Genomic DNA, 18,318 nt, shown 5'->3' with positions numbered 1-18,318 from the left:
AAGGACAGATGTTCTTGGTCTAGCTCCTCTCTCCTTTCTTTTTTTAAAAGACTTTATTTATTTATTTGTCAGGGAGAGAGCACAACGGCAGGCAGAGGGAGAATCAGGCAGAGGGAAAAGCAGGCTCCCCACTGAGCAAGGAGCCCCAGGTGAGACTGGATCCCAGGACCCCAGGATTATGACCTGAGCCAAAGGCAGATGCTTAACTGACTGAGCCACCCAGGCGCCCTTCTCCTCCCCCTTCTTTTCTCCCCATACTTTCCCTTCAACACTGAAATGCCAGCCACAGCACCAGGTTCTGAGATTACCAGGCCAGTTTTCATCCCTCTGGGACTCACACCTTCGTAGGGGGAGACCAGCAGATAAGCACTTGCAGTGCCATAGGGACTATGAGAGTATTTGCAAAATTCTGTTTGTGCATAAAGAAGGCATCTGTGGGACGGGTCCACTTGGGAGAGAGAACACTTTAATTGGATCACAAAAGACAATTGTATGTTTGGCAGGAAAGTTTTGAGAGAAAGGCATTTCAGGCAAACAGAGAGGCATGAGCAAAGATGGGGTGAAGTAGGCTGGCGTGTTTGCAGAGCTGGGGATAGCTCCACCAGATTAGTGAGAACCACAAAAGAGAAGCACTAGCTAAAGGGTTAAGGATGGGGTGCCTGGGTGGCTCAGTCAGTTGGGCCTCTGCCTTCCGCTCAAGCTCAGGTCATGATCTCAGAGTCCTGGGATTGAGCCCGGCTTTGCTTGGCTCCCTGCTCAGCAGCGAGCCTGCTTCTCCCTCTCCCTCTGCCTGCTGCTCCCCCTGCTTGTGCTCTCTCTCTCTCTCTCCCTCAGATAAATAAAATCTTAAAAAAAAAAAAAAAGAAGTGCAGGCTAGGAGCTGACGGCCTTCCCTGGTGACCCGAATGAAGTTGTGACACCCCCTATCTCCTTACTCCCAAGCTTTGCTTTTCCTTTGTGGTATCGTCAAATTTCAGTAAGGTCTTTGAGGGCAGGGAATCTGTTCCTCTGGTTTATGTTGTATCCCCAGCATTTGGCACAGTGCCTACAACGTACTTGGCACTTAGTATCTACGGAGTGATCATGAAGGACTTTGTATGTCATGGTGAACAGTCGATGCCTTCTTAGATTCTCTCAGAATAATTTTTATAGAATGTAAAAGCAATCACCAACATTTTGAGCTGGGGAATGACATGATCGGTTTTACGTTTTATACAAATTACTCTGCTACCAGTCCAATAAATAAATTGGAGAGGAGAGAGATCAAAGGTGGAGGGAAAAGTTGGGCAGTTATTTTAACAGTGTAGCCAAGAGGGGACTCCCTGTTAAAGAGGTGGAAATGCAACAGAAGCCTCTAAGAGACTTGTGAAGAAAGGAGAAAGGACAGGATTTGGATGAGTGATTGGCTCTGAGTGTCATAGAGAAGGAGGGGTCTGGGCGATGATCTGGTTTGCAGGAGGATGGTGGTACATTTCATGGACATAAGAAGTGAAGGAAGAGGAGCAGGCTTTGAGGGGGAGATAATGATCTTAGCTCTTGACATTATTAAGCTGGAGGTAGTTATGATCTTAGGTGGAGATTCTAAGTAGGCAGTTGGGTATATGACCTGGGAACTCAGAAGGCAGGGCTGGACAAAAGATAAGATTTAGAAGGCATCAACATGCTGTTTTAAACTTTTGATAACAGGTTTAGTCCTTTTCTTAAGAAAAAATGCAAATAAATATACACATAAATTTCCCTATAACTTAAGACATTTCATATGAAGCCCATCCAGAGAACCTAGGTTCAGATATAGTATGGGTAAGATCTCTCTGACTGTCAGACTATTGAGTGAGAAAAAAAGGGGGAGGCCCAGTGAGGGAAGGAAGTAGAGGAGATGGGAGGGAGGGGCAGGAGAAGAAGGGGAGCAATGGCAGAAACTTGGCACACAGCAACTTTTCAGGGTGTGAAAAGGAAGAACAGCTGACAAAGGAGATTGTGTGGGAGGGGTTAGAGAAGAGGGGAGAATAGGGAAGCCCAGGCAGCAGAGACCTTTAAGGAGGCAGAAGTCAATAGTGTTTAAGTGCTATAGAAAGTTCAAGAAGTCCTTTCAACATGGGCTTCTGGGAGCTCTTCCTGACCTTGGCCTGAACAATTCCAGGGGCTGGGGTTGGGGGAGAGAAACTCATAACTTTTGGTTGAAGATTGAACAGAAGTGAGGAAGTGTTTTCATCAATTACTACTATTTCTGAGAATCTCCGTTATGAAGGCATCATGGACCTTTGTTGAGGCTGTCCAGGATCCTTACCCACTGCCCTTCATATCAGCATCTCATTTTCCCTTGAAGAAGCCCCCACTGTGAGTAGTCTTAATAGAAAGTGGTGACTGGTTTCTACTACCTGAGCCAAGTGGGCCAGAGCCCCCTTCCGCCCTGCCTTGGGTCAGTGTAATGTGCTCAACTGTGTTTCTCACGAATCTATATGTTGAGGTTCTAACCCCAAGTACCTCAGAGTGTGACCATATTTGGAGACAGAACCTTGGAAAAGCTGTTAAGTTAAAATAAAGTCATTAGAGTGTGTCCTAATCCAATATGACTGGTGTCGCTACAAGAAGAGCTGTGTGGCGACACAAGGAGAAGATGACCATCTACACGCCAAGGAGAGAGGACTCAGAAAAAACCACCCCTGACAATACCTTGGTTTCAGACTGTTAGCCTCCAGAACTGTGAGAAAATAAATTTTTGTTCTTTTTTTTTTTTAAGATTTTATTTCTTTATTTGAGAGAGAGAATGAGACCAAGAGAAAGAGCATGAGAAGAGGGAGGGTCGGAGGGAGAAGCAGAATCCCCAAAAAGCAGGGAATCTGATGTGGGACTTGATGCCGGGACTCCAGGATCATGAACTGAGCCAAAGGCAGTTGCTTAACCAACTGAGCCACCTAAGCACCCCAAAATTTCTGTTCTTTAAACCACCTGGTCTGTGCTATTTTGTTATTAGCAGCCTGAGCTGACTCAGACCTGAAGCCAAGGACCAGGCATGTGATCTAGGCTTCGCCAACTTCTGGAATGTTGAATCCTGAATAAGTGACACTTATTACTTGTAAGGGAGGTCCATTCACAAGGGAAGGAGATGGTTGGCTGCTGGTCATCACAGCAGTGGAGAGACCGACCTGCCTCCAATTTCCACCTAGGGAATTCCTTTCCTTTCCTTAATATACCTACATTCTGATACAGTTGCTTACAGAACCCGGAGTGAGATAGTAAGACAGGAGAATGAGAAGATGGTAGCTAGAGGGGATCAAGGAAAGAAAAGGAGATTTTGTTTTGTGTTAAGGGAAAGACCTGAACTTCTCCGCAGGCCATTTGGCTTTCTTAACGGCCACTTTGGTGAACGGCTTCACTTTCCGCGGCCGCCCACTAGCCAGAATGTTAGCGTAGGCGGTTAGGTAGGTTCTAACAGGAGACCTGGACATCTGCAAGCATCACCAGGAGAGTCAGAGGCCTTCCCGGCAGCCGGACACCAGAGCCGGATCAAACCAGACAGCACTCCCCCCATGCCATGATGGAAACCCCTGACCAAATAAGGAAGAAAAAGTGCAAAACCCTGCTTCCTGCCCTAAAGTAATGAATATTCCACCCCCTAGTTAACAACTCTCAGAAAGCACTAGAAACTCAACCCCAGGGGCTAGCAGCAATCTTTTGAGCTCACAGGCCCTCACATCTCTAGAGGGTACCTTTCACTTTAACCAACTTTCCCCTTAGGTTGCTTGCTTGTGTCTGTCCTTGAATTCTATCTCTGGAGGCGACCAAGAACTTTGGTGACATCTTTGGGACAGGCTGGGTCGAGGGCCCAGGGCCTGGGGTCTTCCCAGTTCACCTGGCAACAAGAACAGTTATAAGTCCCTCCCCTCCCCCAGTCAAGGGTAGGAGGTACAGATCCATCTCTTGATGGAGAGAATGTCAAAGAATTTGTAGCCCTATGTCAGTACTGGCACAGCTAGCGACTTTGGTAACTTTCAGAGAATTTCCTGATCCTTTGAGGGCACAGTGATTAAAATGAAATCTTTATTATTATTACTTTAAGATTTTATTTATTTATTTGACAGAGACATGGAGAGAGCACAAGCAGGGGGAGCAGCAGAGGGAGCGGGAGAAGCAGACTCCGGGCAGAGCAGGGGGTCCAGGGCAGGACTAGATGCCGGGACCCTAGGATCATGACCTGAGTCAAAGGCAGACGCTTAACCTGCTGAGCCACCCAGGAGCCCCTAAAGCAAAATCTTCAAAATAGAGAGTCTCCGTGCATACATATGGGAGAGTGTAGAATGGAGGGAAGGAAAGAATTTTCATCTTATTCAAGAACAACCACAGGAAGAAGGGAGATGGTTGGTATTAACTGGAAAGAAGAAAGTCAGGCAGACATTACGGAACCCTTCCTCCCTCTCTCCCGAGTCTGAGTACGATTATGGCCACGAGAAAGCAGTGTACCTCATGGCATTTTCCCAGCTCGGCCCTGTAGTGCAATTGCTGAAATATCCAAGAAAAAAGGACTTCTCGAACTCAGATCCACAGTAATCTCCGAGTTCTCTGCAACTCAAAAATTGCTAGGACTCTGTTGACTTAATAAGCAGAATAAGGCATACAATGAGGGAACGACACTACCCAATATCCAACCTTCTTCCTTCCTAATACAGTGCTGATTTGGTTCAGGCGCTCAGGTCATCCCACATACAGAGGTGAATCCTGACTGGTCTAAGACACGAGGGTAGAGCTTTCTCCTGGCTCTTATTGGCTAAGGGAGGGAAGAGGGGACATTGTCCAAAAGATCCAACTGGGGAGAAAGGACTGGCTTTTATATGTCAGATTTGGGCGAAAGGGCATCTCTCTTCCACTGGACATGAACAAGGACTCGTTATGTCTCAAGGTTTGTGGGCAGCTCTTGGTAAGACTTTGAGGGCAGCCGGCATGAAGCCAAAGCCATACCATCCAAGAGGGCAGAGAGGAAGGGAGGGGAGGGGTAGAATGTGGCCTCGGTGATATCACCGAACTTTTGAGGCGACCTGGCCAGATTTTTATAATCTGAGGTAATTTCCTTATTGTTTTAGCCTGTTTAAGTCAAGGCTTGCTACTTGGAGACAAAGGCATCCTAATGGATACATAGGTTATTTACAGAGTACCAACTAAAAGGATACAAAACTCTCTTTCTGGAAAGAGCTACTAGTGAATAGGAGAGAAAATCTGGCATTTAATGAAGAGAAAGAATATTGATGGGGAGGCCAGGAGTTCTAGACCGAACTTATGTGACCCAGAACAAGTCACCGAATCCCACCAGGTCTCAGTCTCTACAACTAGCAGAGGAGAAGATGGCCTCTGTGTTTGTTAAGATGCTCTCTGATTAGGGGCACCGGGTGGCTCAGTGGGTTAAAGCCTCTGCCTTTGGCTCAGGTCATGATCTCAAGGTCCTGGGATCGAGCCCCACATCAGGCTCTCTGCTCAGCGGGGTCTGTCTTCCTCTCCGCATACTTGTGATATCTCTCTGTCAAATAAATGAATAAAATCTTTAAAAATAAAAGATCCTCTCTGATAAGACAGTTCTGTCTTAATGAATGTTAACTACAGGAAAGATGTCTCCTTACTTTTCAGTAAGCATCGCTGATCCACAAAGAAATGAACAATGAAGGCCCAGAGAGAGGAAAAAGAAATGTAATTCCCTTTTAAAGGAAATAGTCTACTTGGTCATTTTAATAGCAAAATATAGTAATCTCTGAACTTGAAATACAATCGATATCAGAGTCATTTAATAAAAAAAGATTCATTGTTAAACGTCCAGTAAAGTGAGGAAAAGAAACAGAAAAGGAAACTGGCAGAATCGAAGAGAAGGAGGTGGCAGGGGGCCAGGCAGAGAGTGAGACACAAGGAAGCAGAAGGTAGAGAAAACCCTGGAAAAGTAAAAGGTAACAGGAGAGGTACCTGGGTTCACAGGCCCCTGAGTCTCGAATGTAGTTGGAAAACACACACAGCACAAGACATGCACACAGAGGTCTGGGAACAGATACGCGTGCAGTGGCACATACAGGGGTGGTTGTGAGGAAAAAGAAAAGCTAACTCCAAACAACAGGAAGTCATAGATGCAGGGGCTGGGGGAGAAAACAACACAGAAATAAAATTGGTTTCGTGGTGTGACTTTAAGTGACAGCCTGTTTACTTTGGCTGTGCTCAGTAACATGATACAGCTTACTGACATTAAAGAAGGTTCTAGAATTTTGAAATTCTCTGCGAAATCAACTTATAAATGCCCTGCCTTGGTATCCCCGTGAGAACACACTTAGAGTCCCCCCCCGCCACGACTTGCAAACATTTAAAGTTTCAAAAGTGTTGATGGTGTGGTTTTGGGGGCCAAGGAGGAAGGAAATCCAGGTTTCGGTTTTGGTAGGACTATGGCTAGCTGTCAAGCCACTTCTCTTCCCAAACCCCTGTTTCTTTATTCCTCAAGTGAGGTAATGATTATATCTAGCTCCTTCTATCTTAAATAGGCTGGCTTCCAATGGTAATTTCTAGACACGACAGAATGCTGTAGACTTTGTCTTCCAAAAATCCTAAGGAAAGCCATTGGGCAACTTTGGGGAACTAAAGGAATTTTCTAGCAGAGCTAGCAAATGAGTACCTCTAAGATATAAAAATTAATCATAAAACCTGAACTCATACTTTCACTCACATGCAAACTAGTCAGTATTCAGGAAAATAAAAGGTAACACCAAGAGAAGGTTTGGAAAGGAGATGGAAAAACAGTTTGGTTTCGTTACTTGATACCATCTCTCGGGATATGAGGGGTTTGGAGGCCTCAGCAGGAGTATGAGGAGAGCCCAGAACCAGCCCTGAAGATTCAGTCCTTGTCCCTCTCACCAGTGTTTGGTCGTTGTCTGCTTTAAACATTTTCTGTTTGAAAATGTGCACATGAATCGATAATATACTCTTGTTACTAAATAACTGAAGCGCTTCAGAAGTTAATAAAGCAAAAGTGAAAGTGACTCTTAATGACTTTTCTCCCTTCCCCAGAGGAACCACGGAGAACATTGTGTCCTTCCCGAACTTGCCCTATGCATTCATATTTGTGTGAACATATAACCATCTACACATCTCTATATTCTGTTCATTTGTTGCAGATACTGTTTACATATTGCATTATGAGATTTTTCTGCAACTGGATTTTTTATGGTAATTCCACATACACACAGGCCTACACTACACAACATTTGCCACATTTTTTTCATTGGAGAAAAAAATGTTAAATATTTTCAAGCGATGTGTGGAAAGGAAGAGACAGTGTTGCTCCTTTGACTTGGATTCTTAAAAGGCTCAGGTCATTATTGGCACCAGAACAGGGACTTTCACCTGGAAGGAGGCTCCCTACTCTGTAGCCGTTTCTCTCTTGCTAACAGAACATGAGTTTGTTCAGACAGATGGAGGTCAGACCTCTTCCTAGCCTCAGGGAGTGACCTCTGGTTCACGTAAGTCAGTACTTCTCGTGTCTGAGCTGCATCAGGGTCATCTGGAAGGCTTGTTTTTTTTTAAAGGCCCCATCTCCTTTTTTTAGTTTTTAAATTTTATTTATTTGACACCGAGAGGGAACACAAGCAGGGGTAGTGGGAAAGGGAGAAGCAGGCCTCCCGCTGAGTGGGGAGCCTGATGCTGGGATCAGGGCCTGGGGCCCAAGGCAGAAGCTTAAAGACTGAGTCACCCAGGCTTCCCTAGAAGGCTTGTTTAAGTACAAACCAGTGGGCCTCACTCTCAGATTTTCTGATTGTGGTGTGCCTGGGAATTTGCATTATTCTTTCTTCTTTTTCCTCTCTCTTTCTTTCTTCCTCCCTCCTTCCCTTTCTTCCTCCCTTCCTTCCTCTTTCTCTCAGTTTATTTACGTATTTTTTAGTGATCGCTACACCCAACCTAGGGCTTGAACTCATAACCCTGTGATCAAGAGTCACATACTCTACCAACTGAGCCAGTCAGGTGCCCTGAGTTTGCATTTCTAGTAAGTTTCCAGGTGATGGTGGTCCTGCTGGTCCCAGAACCCACTTCGAGACCCACTTCCCTTGCCCAGAGGAAAGGAGACTCCCTGTTTAGCACGGAGCGTGAGGCAGAGCTTGACCTCACAACCCTGAGATCATGACCTGAGCCGAAATTGAGAGCTGTAAGTTTAACCGATTGAGCTGTCCAGGTGCCCCTTGCAATCTTTTTATTAAATTAATTCCAGTATCATTAATGCACAGTGTTATATTTGTTTCAGATGTGCAATAGAGTGATTTAATGATTCTGTACGTTACTCAGTACTCATCACCTGTCCTCCCCCAACTTCCTCTCTGGTGACCAGCAGTGTGCTCTCTGTAGTTAAGAGTCTTGCTTGGGTTAGGGTTAGGGTTAAGGTTAGGGTTAAGCGGTGAGCGTTAAGGAAGGCACGTATTGCGTGGAGCACTGGGTGTGATGCATAAACACTGAATCTTGGAACACTGAAAAAAATAAAATTAAATTTTAAAAAAAGAAAATGGGGTTTCATCATTTTAACTTGCATTTCTTTGATTACTACCATGGCTGAGCACTTCCCATGGATTGTACTGGCTGCATTTCCTCTTGTATATTTCTTTCTTTCTTTTTTTTTTTTTTTAAGATTTTACTTATTTATTTGGTAGACAGAGACCTCAAGTAGGTGGAGAGGCAGGCAGAGAGAGAGAGAGAGAGAGATAGGAGGAAGCAGGCTTCCTGCGGAGCAGAGAACCTGATGCAGGACTTGATCCCAGTATTCTGGGACCATGACCTGAGCTGAAGGCAGAGGCTTTAAACCACTGAGCCACCCAGGCACCCACCTCTCGTATATTTCTATTAGATGGGAAGTACTTAAGACACACTCTGGCACACTCAGACATTTAAGGTCTGTTTATCCAAATGTCTTTGGATGTCTGTTGGTACACCCGCCCTGCCTATTGCTCAGGACTCTATGTTTTTCTCTTTACACTTGATCTTAGCCAAAAGGCAGAGAAGCAATCTCTATTTTTCTTCTTGATGGCTTGTATAATAAAAATACCTCTTTGGTGGGGGGGCATAAGTAAAAAAAAAAATTTTTTTTTTTTTGCAAAATTTGCAGTTGGTGGTTTATTTTGAGCTGATTTTAGTTTTGTATTACTCAGGAATTTTAAAAGTAGAAGTTTTTCCCTCCTTGTCTTACCCACTAGGCTTAGAAATCTTTTTCTTCCTTGAGAGAATTTGATCACCGTTCAGTTCTATTATAGTCTGGGTTTCCTATGGCTTGGTTCTTCTGGCTCAGCCTGTGGTCCTTCTGAAATATATGTGTGAGTTTTGATGTTTGTCTAACAACTTGCTTTATTAGGCTCCCTACTTCAGAAGAAACTGTGGTTAGAAACACACAGCATCGATTTACCGCCTTAACCATTTTGCAGTGTACAGCAGTGTTTAACCTATTCACATTGCTATACAAAAGGTTTCTAGAATTTTCCATTTTGTAAAACTAAAACTCTTTGCCCATGGAACACTAATTCTCCCTCTCCCCTCCCCCGAGCCCTTGGCACCCACCTTTGTACTTTCTGATTCTATGGTTCTGACAACCTTTGATACTTCTTTTCAGTGGAATGGTACAGTATTTGTCCTTCTGTGACTGGCATTTTTTGCTTAGTTTAATGTCCTTGAAATTCATCCATGAGGTAGCATGTGAGAGGATTTCCCTCTTTTTAAGGCTGCCTAATATACTACCGGATGCATATGTCACATTTTCTTTAGTATTTGTCTCTCTCTTTTTTTTTAGTTTTTTTTTTTTTTTTTTTTTTTTTTTTTTTTTTTTTTTTTTTTTTTTAGTATTTGTCTCTTAATCTGTATTTATCTGGCCATTTGTGTTGTTTCCATGTCTTGGCTCTTGTAAATAATGCTACAAGGAACACAGGAGTGCAGATAAAACTTTACAATCCTTTTTTGGATTCTTTTGCTAAGGTGATGGTGGTGGGGTTGAGATATTTAACAAAGAGAACTAGCAAAGTTAGATGTGGATTATGAAAAAGAGGACGGAAGCCACAATGATACCCAGATTTCTGGCTTAGGAGATGCCTTTTCCTAGGGTAGGAAATATGGAGGGAAGGAATTTAGGCGGGATGGAGCTGGGGGAACATGGTAAGTCCAGGTTTGGAGACTCTAGGCTTGAGGTACTCATGGGACATAACGGTGAGTGATCAGGGTCAGTTTAACATCAGGAAGGAGAGGGCAGACTCGAGCTGAATTGTGCTTTAGGAAATTAACTGGAAGCCATAAAAGTGATTCCTTTATTTGCTGAGACCTTGAGGTAAATGTATTTCTAGTGACACGAAGATAATGTTGACTCACTTAGATCTCATTTACAGTTAGTTCTTCAAGTGTTCCGGTGGAATATTACAAGCCAGCTTCGCTCTCCCCAGAAGCAACCCTTGACATGCTTGGCTTAGGATGGTGTTCCTTCCCCTCCAGCCCCCGAATCTTCACCCTCGCTGAAGACCCACGCTCTTGGTACAGTGGACAAAGGACAAAGCAGGACTGAGAGGGAGGGTCTAACCTAGATGAACTGCAGACCTTAAATGTTGGGATCTAACTCTTAGTTTTCTGCTACAACTTCAAATCCTACCCTCGCCCCTAAGGACCCAAAGCCAGGGTGCAGATGAATGAAAGAAAGACCGTTTCTGAATGCCATTGTCTGATGTCAAGAGTCACTCAAGCAGAAGAACAGAGCAAGTGGCTTAAAGTAAGTATTCTCAGGTTCTTCTTGCTCCTGAACCTGACTCATTCCTACTTTCCTAGTCTCTTAGACTGGCTGTTTTTTTGTGTTAAGCCACTCACTCAGATCTTTCTTTAGTTTTTTTTTTTTTTTAATGTTTTATTTATTTATCTGAGAGAGAGAGAAAGAGCGAGTGAGCGAGTGTGCATGAGCAGTGGGAGAGGCAGAGGGAGAAGCAGGCTCCCCGCTGGGCAGGGAAGCCTGATGCGGGGGGGGGGGGGTGGTGGCGCTCCATCCCAGGACCCCAGGATCATGACCTGAGCCACCCAGGTGCCCCTTTGTTTAGTTTTCTTGAAAACTGAGTATCTTTGTCAGGCAGCCTAGACTCACGTTGCCCACTTAGTTTCAACAGAGGGCAGTAGAGAGCAGCGAACAGCTTCCATTTCTAAGCTCAGAGAAAAAGTCCGTTTACATTATCCCAATGTCCAGGTCCCTATATATGGCACATCGGGCTTCATGTGTTCATGAACGAGAGATCTCTATGGTGAGAGGGAAATCCCTGGAGAGTCAGCAACTCTTTTCTGACTCCTCCTCTTGCAAACAACAGTTTAGCTCTGTGTAACTCACGGAGGGCTTCATGAAGAAGTTTGGCCTTGAAGAGTGAGTATGAGTTGGCAAAATAGCTTTGTTCACAGAAAATAGCGTGGGCAAAAACATGGCAACACATGGTGAACTTAGGGACAGCAAGGAGGTAGGTATTAGTGGAGCACAGGATTGGGGTGCAAACGGCTGTGATAGATGTGTCCTCAGATGCTATGTGCCACCCTGATGGGTACAGATGCCATCTTGAAGCATTGAATATCATCCTGGAAGTCGCTGAAGGATTGGGGGCAGGGTGGTAACGTGATCTGTTGGCCAATTTTGGTTTTGTTCTTAACTGAGGTATATACTGGTATTGTCATTTTCAATTTTAGCCTGTCAGGGGGCATATAGCTATATCGCATTATATTTTTAATTTGCTTCTAATTTGCATTTCCCTGGTAAGTAATGATGTTGGGTGTTTTCTCATGCGCTTTGGCTGTTTGGATATCCTCTTATGTGAGTGTCTGTTTGAATCTTTTGTTCACTTTTTAATTGTGTTGTCTGTCTTCTTACCGATTTGTAGGAGTTCCTTATGGCTTCTAGATATAAGACTCCTTCGTCAGATACACCCGTTGTAGATATCTTCTCCTCGTTCGTGGCTACTCATTTGTTAAATGATGTCTTTTGATGAAAAAGCTTGATAAGACTTTTTGAAAACAGTAGAGAAGATGGATTGGAAGGAAGGAAGCTTGGTTAAGATTCTGTTTCAGGGGGCGCCCGGGTGGCTCAGTTGGTTAAGCGGCTGCCTTCGGCTCGGGTCATGATTCCAGGGTCCTGGGATCGAGCCCCACATTGGGCTCCCTGCTCAGCGGAGAGCCTGCTTCTCTCTCTCCCCCTCTCCCTGCCGCTCTGCTTACTTGTGCTCTCTCTTTAGCTCTCTGTCAAATAAACAAATAAAAAAAAAAGATTCTGTTTCAGGAATTTAGGCAAGGACTAATGAGGACATGAAATACTACACTACTACTAATGGTAATAATAGCAGCAAGTATGTACATGGCACTTTCTATGCCTTGTACTAGCACTTAAACTTATTTAATCCTTCCACAACCCCATGAGGCTAGTTGTACTATGATTGTCCCTATTTCACAGATGAGAAAACCAAGACATGGAAAGATTAAGTGACTTGCTCAAAATTTTATGCTGCTAACAACTGGCAGGAGGGAAAGAAGCTGAGAGCACTTAATCACTGGTTGGATAGGAATGAAGCAGAATAAGGGACCTAGGATAAAGTGAAGTACATGGACTTAGGAAACAGAGTAGATCGTAGAGAAAGAAGTGCAAGTTTGGAGGAGCAAGAGAATTGTTTTAGAAAAAAAAATGTTGAAGAGGAAATAGTGTATAGGTAGCTGGATACACTTCTCTAGAATTTAGGAGAAAAGTGTTGAGTGAAAACAAAGACTGGAGAGTCATCTTATAAGGAGCAAGGCATGGGTTCTCAACCTCAGCACTGTTGACATTTGGGGCCAGAGGAGTCTTTGTGGTGGGGGTCGCTGTGTCCATGAGAGGATATTCAACAACATCCTTGGCTTCTATCCACTATAGCCTTTGGTTTGTAATAACTAAAAACTATCTCCAGACATCGACAAATGTCCCCAGGGAGGCAAAATCACTTCAGTTGAGAACTACTGGTGTAGAAGGAACCATGGGTGTGGATAAAATTAGAAGAAATAAGAAATGTACAGGATTTCTGGCTGTATTGAAATCCTGGCTGGCTCAGTCAGTTAAGTGTCTGACCCTTGATCTCAGCTCGGGTCTTGACCTCAGGGTCTTGAGTTCAATATTTTCACTGGGCTCCACCCTGGAGCCTATTTAGAAAAAAAAAAAAAAAAAAAAAAAAAAAGAGGGCTGCCTGGATGGCTCAGTGAGTTAGGTATCTGCCTTCAGCTGGGGTCATGATCTGGAGGTCCTGGGATTGAGCCTGGTGTTGGGTTCCCTGCCCAGCAGAGAACCTGCTTCTACCTCTTCCTCTGCCCCTCCCCCGACTCATGTTCTGCTGCTCCCTTGTGCTCTTTCTCTCAAATAAATAAATAAAATCTTTATTTAAAAAAAGTTCAGGGGCACTGGGTGGCTCAGTGGGTTAAAGCCTCTGCCTTTGGCTCAGGTCATGATCCCAGGGTCCTGGGATCAAACCCCGCATCTGGCTCTCTGCTTGGCAGGGGGCCTGCTTCCTCCTCTCTCTCTGCCTGCCTCTCTGCCTACTTGTGATCTCTGTCTGTCAAATAAATAAATAAAATCTTTTTTAAAAAATAAATAATTTTAAAAGTACAGAATCATGTTTCTCAAAAAAATTTTTTAAAGATATTTTTTAAAGTAATCTCTACACCCCACGTGGGGCTTGAACTCCCAACCCCAAGATCCGGAGTCATAGACTCCACTGACCAAGACAGCCTGCGCCCCTCTCAATTCTTTGAAGTCCATTCGCAACCCTTTTAAACATAAACATAAAAATTTTTCATCTTTCTTTAATTATATCTTAAATTTCAAAATTGGTTTGTCAAATGTACAAGTATAAAGGTATAATAATGCTGAATAAGCTTTCCAAACTATACCTCTACCTCTCTTTTCCTTTCCTATTCTGATACATGCCCTGGGTGGGGGGTCTCTCCCCACTTAAGAAATCAGTGGAAGAGGAGTGCCTGGGTGGCTCAGTCGTTAAGTGTCTGCCTTGGGCTCAGGTCATGATCCCAGAGTCCTGGGATGGAGCCCCACATAGGGCTTTCTGCTCAGCAGAAAACCTGCTTTTCCCTCTCCCATTCCTCCTGCTTGGGCTTCTCCCTCTCCCACTCCCCCTGCCTGTGTTCCGTGTCTCGCTGTGTCTCTCTCTGCCAAATAATACATAAAATCTTTAAAAAAATGAAAAAAAGAGATCATTGGAAGAGAGAGAAGTATGTTCAGGACAGAAAGCTGAACAGACACAATATTTAATGGGTGGGTAAAGATAGATGAGCATTCGGGGGAGTAACAAGAATCATCAGAGGGGCAACAAGGAGGACCCTAAGTCATGAGGAAAGAGGTAATGAACAACATCAAAGTATTTGGGGTCTGAAAAATGCAATGATACATCACACAGGACTATATCCTGTCCCTGGGGTTCCAAAGCCCCTTCTTAGACAAGGGGGATGATTCTGAATAGTCCCTGTGCTTCTGGTGGAAGGAGCTTTTCCTACGAGAACCCAAGGCAACATCTCAACAACTCAGTGGGAGGAAACTTTGAATTTTAGAAAGAAAAGGGACTTCCCCTCCAAGGGAAGAGGGAAGGTAGGTAGCCTTCTGCTGCCACCTGGAGCTGGAGGGAAGGCTGGGAAACAAGGTCCATCTTGAAGGGAAGGCTGGGAAACAAGGTCCGGCTAAACGGAGGTTTCTACCTATTCTGGAAGGAGACTACAGTTGTATGGCATCCTTTAGAAACTGGACTCAGCCATTCTCCTTTTGCTCATTTTGATTTCTTAAATTTTTGTTTTTCATTTTAGGGGCGCCTGTGTGGCTCCGTCGGTTAAGCGGCTGCTTTCAGCTCAGGTCATGATCTCAGGGTCCTGGGATTGAGCCCCGCATCGGGCTCCCTGCTCAGCCAGGAGTCTGCTTCTCCCTCTCACTCTCCCTCCATGCTCTGTCTCTCAAATAAATAAATACAATCTTTAAAAAATTTTTTGATTTAGCTGTGTTGATCTCTATGATAGCCTCTGGAGCAGTTACGTTATTGGTGGCTGGCTAAGGTGGTGGCACGGATATCCCAGCTCTCTGGGATTTTTAAAAAGAAAGGTCCATTGGTATTTTGATGACTTTCTCTTTGGTTTTTCAGGACTTTGGATAGGATGTGTTTAGGTGGCATGTGTGTGCTTAGCCTGCTTAGGGTTCTCTCAGCTTCTTGGATCTTTGGTTTGATCCATTATCTCCTCAAACGTTTCCTCTGCCCATCCTTTCTTCTTTGGAATTCCAATTACACTTCTGTTAGACCATTTTACATTGTTCTACATGTCTTAGATGCTCTGTTCTATTTTCTTTTTTTCACTTTCTTTTCCCTTTGAATTTCAGCTTGGTTAATATCTATGAACCCCCCCTTCAAGACACTGATTATTTCTCTGATATATTCTCTGATATATTTCTCTTGAAATATATATGACATCTGACAGCATATAAATTGAAGGTGCACTTGTTAATTTCATACATTTATGTATTATAATATGATTGCCATTGTAGTGAGGATTATCACCTTTGTCACATTACATAATTGTCCTTTTTAGGGTAATTTTTAGGGTACCCCCCATTTAGGGTGCCTTGGTGGCTCAGACAGTAATAAGCATCTGCCTTCAGCTCAGGTCATGATCCCATGGTCATGGGATCAAGCCCCATGTCAGGCTCCCTCCTCAGGGAGAGTCTACTTGTCCCTCTGCCTCTGCCCCTCCCAACTCATGTCCGCTCTTTCTCTCTATCAAATAAATAAATAAGATATTTTTTAAAATTTATCCTTTCTTTAGTAATTGAAATAATTAAGTTCTAGACTTATCAAGTTTCATGATTATGATACAATATTTCTATCTAAATTCACCGTACAATGCATTAGATCTCTAGGGCTTTTTTTTTTTTTTTTTTTTTTTTTTACAGAGAGAGAGAGAGAGAGAGAGAGATCACAAGTAGGCAGAGAAGCAGGCAGAGAGAGAGGGGGAAGCAGGCTCCCTGCTGTGCAGAGAGCCTGATGTGGGGCTCGCTCCCAGGACCCTGAGATCATGACCTGAGCCGAAGGTAGAGGCTTAACCCACTGAGCCACCCAGGTGCCCCTCTAGGGCTTTTTTATTATTGATTGTAAGTTTGTACCCTTAAATAACATCTGTCCCACCCCTAACTTCTGATAACCATCATTTTACTGTCTGTTTTTATAAGTTTGGCTTTTTGAAATTCCACATATAAAAGATATCACATAATGCTTGTCTTTCTCTGTCTCACTTAAAATAATGTGCTCACGGTCCATCCATGTTGTCACAAATGGCTGGATGTCCTCCTCTCTCATAGTTAAATATCATTCCATTGTGTATGTGTGTGCACGTGCACATGTGTGTGCATAGCACATCTTCCATTCATCCATTGATGGGCACTTCAGTTGTTCCCATGTCTTGCCTGTTGTTAATAATGCTGCAGTAAGCATGGAAGCGCATATATCTCTTCAAAATTCTTCGTTCATTTCTTTTGGGTTTTTGGCCAGAGTGGAATTGCTCAATGTAGGGTAGACCTATTTTTAATGTTTTGAGGAACCTCCATATTGTTTTCCATAGTGGTTGAACCAATTCCCATCCCCACCAATAGTGTATAAGTGTTCCCTTTTCTTCCCATCCTCAGCAGTACTTGTTACCTCTTGTCTCCTTGATGAAAGCCATTCTGACAGGTATATGTGATATCTCTTTATGGTTTTGGTTTGCATTTCCCTGATGATGAGTGATGATAAGCATCTTTTCATGTCCCTATTGGCCATTTGACTATCTTCTTTGGAAAAACCTCTGTATAGTTCTTCTGCCCATTTTTACATCAAGTTTTTTGGGGTTTTGTTTTGTTTTGTTTTTGCTATTGAGTCGTATGAGTTATTTATATATTTTGGGTATTAACCCTTTATCTGATATAAGGTGTGCAAATTTTTTGTCCCATTCTGTGGGCTGCCTTTTATTTTGTCCATTGTTTCTTTTGCTGTACAAAAGCTTTTATGTTTGATTCAGTCCCCCATTTGTTGATTTTTTGCTTTTGTTGTTTGGACTTTTGGTGTCATATCCAAAAAATCATTGCAAAGGCCAATGTTGAGGAGCTTCTAAGTTTTATTCTAGGAGTTTTATAGCATCAGGTCTTATGTTTAAGCCATTGATCCATTTCAAGTAAATTTTGGGGGGTAGTACAAGATAGGGGTCCAATTTCATCACTTTGCATCTGTTTGTCCAGTTTTCCCAGCACCATTTATTGAAGACACTACCCTTTCTCCATTGGGTATTCTTAACTGGGTTGTCAAATATTAGTTGACCATACAAACAAGGTTTAATTCTGGACTCTCTTGGTCTATGTGTCTATTTTTAGACCAGTACTATTCTGTTTTTATTACTGTAGCTTTGTGGTATATAGTTTGAAGAGAGGAACTGTGATACTTCCAGTTTTGTTTTTTTTCCTCGGGATTACTTTGGCTATTTAGGAACTTTTGTGGTTCTATACAAATTTTAGATTTCTTTTTTCTTTTGTAATTCCTGTGAAGAATACCATTGATATTTTGATGGGCATTGCGAATCTGTACATGGTCTTGGGTAGTATGGACATTTAAAAAATATTAGTTCTAATCCATGAGCATGGGATGTCTTTTCATGTTTATGTTTTCTTTGATTTCTTTCAGGAAAATCTTGTAGTTTTAGTTGAACTTCCTTTGTTAAATTTATTATTTCACTTCCTTTGTTAAATTTATTCCTAAGTATTTTGTTGTTTTTGATGCTAACATGAATAGGATATTTTTCTTTATTTCTTTTTCAGATGTTTCATCATTGGTATGTAGAATTGCAACTAATTTCTGTAAGTTGATTTTGTATCCTGCAACTTTACTGAAATCATTGATTAGTTCAAATAGTTTTATGGTTGAGGCTTTGGCATTTTCAATTTGCAAAATATCAGCTGCAAATAGCAACAGTTTTAATTCTTCCATCCTGATGTGGATGCCTTTTATTTCTTTGTCTTGACTAGTTGCTGTGGCTAGGACCTCCAGTACTACATTGAATGGGAGTAGAAAGAGTGGACATCATATTTTACTCATTTCAGTAGAAACCTTTCATTTTTTTTTCCATTGAGTAGAATGTTAGCTATGGGATTGTCATATATGGCCTTTATTATGTTGAGGTATGTCTTTTCTATACTCAATCTACTAAGGGTTTTTATCATGAACGAATCTTATCTTTCATGAGATGCATTTTCTACATCTGTTAGGATGATCATGTGATTTTTAT

Source organism: Enhydra lutris, unplaced genomic scaffold (genome assembly GCF_002288905.1).
Source record: "Enhydra lutris kenyoni isolate GAN:26980312 unplaced genomic scaffold, ASM228890v2 scaffoldscaffold25, whole genome shotgun sequence".
Classification (NCBI taxonomy): Eukaryota; Metazoa; Chordata; class Mammalia; order Carnivora; family Mustelidae; genus Enhydra; species Enhydra lutris.
This window is presented reverse-complemented; position numbering follows the sequence as displayed.